The sequence below is a fragment of the Lagopus leucura genome, unplaced genomic scaffold, assembly GCF_019238085.1.
Source record: "Lagopus leucura isolate 7727_CA_CO unplaced genomic scaffold, USGS_WTPT01 196-0_obj-0_obj, whole genome shotgun sequence".
Taxonomy (NCBI): domain Eukaryota; kingdom Metazoa; phylum Chordata; class Aves; order Galliformes; family Phasianidae; genus Lagopus; species Lagopus leucura.
The window spans coordinates 2,922-3,634 of NW_024963841.1; the positions used below are offsets into that span (position 1 = coordinate 2,922).

Genomic DNA, 713 nt, shown 5'->3' on the forward strand with positions numbered 1-713 from the left:
TGAAATATACACCGGCTCTGTCAGATCTATTGATGGAATAAAATTGCTTAATGACTGCATCTGCTGCAAAACTTAATGTCATTGCTTATGCAGAGAGACATGAGTATGAATCCAAGGAAAAGGGAGATGTCCCTGAGAGCTGCATGATTCATTAGATGCTGAAATTGGGATGGGCAAGTGCCTTGGGACAAAGTTTGAGGGAGCTGGGAGAAGATCTAGGAGACCTCATTGCAACCTTCCAGTTCTGAAAAGGAGCTTATAATGAGGAGGAGGCTGACTCCTTGCATGGTCTGATAGTGATAGGACAAGGGAAAATGGTTTTAAACAACAGAGGGAAGAGAGCTGTGGGTGCCCCATCCCTGGAGGTGCACAAGGCCAGGTCAAACAGGGCCCTGGGCAGCCCGACCTGGTGGAGGGTTGCCAACCCATGGCAGGGGGTTGGAAATAGATGGTGTTTAAGGTCCATCCCAAAACAAGCCTTTCTATGCGATGATTCTATGACCCATTCAGTCCCACATCGCCTTGTGAGATGAAGACAGTCAAAGGAACAATCTCTTTCTATGAAAAGTGTCACCTAAGGGTGACAGAGTTTACAAGAGGACACTGAAGCTTTCCCAGGTTATTAGTCAGCCCTATCTGGTGACATTATGAAAAAGCCTCAAGAAGTCATGTCTGCATTAGCACATAAGAGAGCAGCCATGTCTGAGTCACTC

The 713-nt window shown here is 46.6% G+C and overlaps 1 protein-coding gene across 1 annotated transcript in view; it reads left to right on the forward strand.

Annotated features, from left to right (window-relative positions):
• LOC122191396 (solute carrier family 22 member 13-like) overlaps positions 1 to 713 on the forward strand; it is a 9,811-nt gene that overhangs the window by 2,485 nt on the left and 6,613 nt on the right. The gene's annotated exons all lie outside the window — the stretch shown is intronic.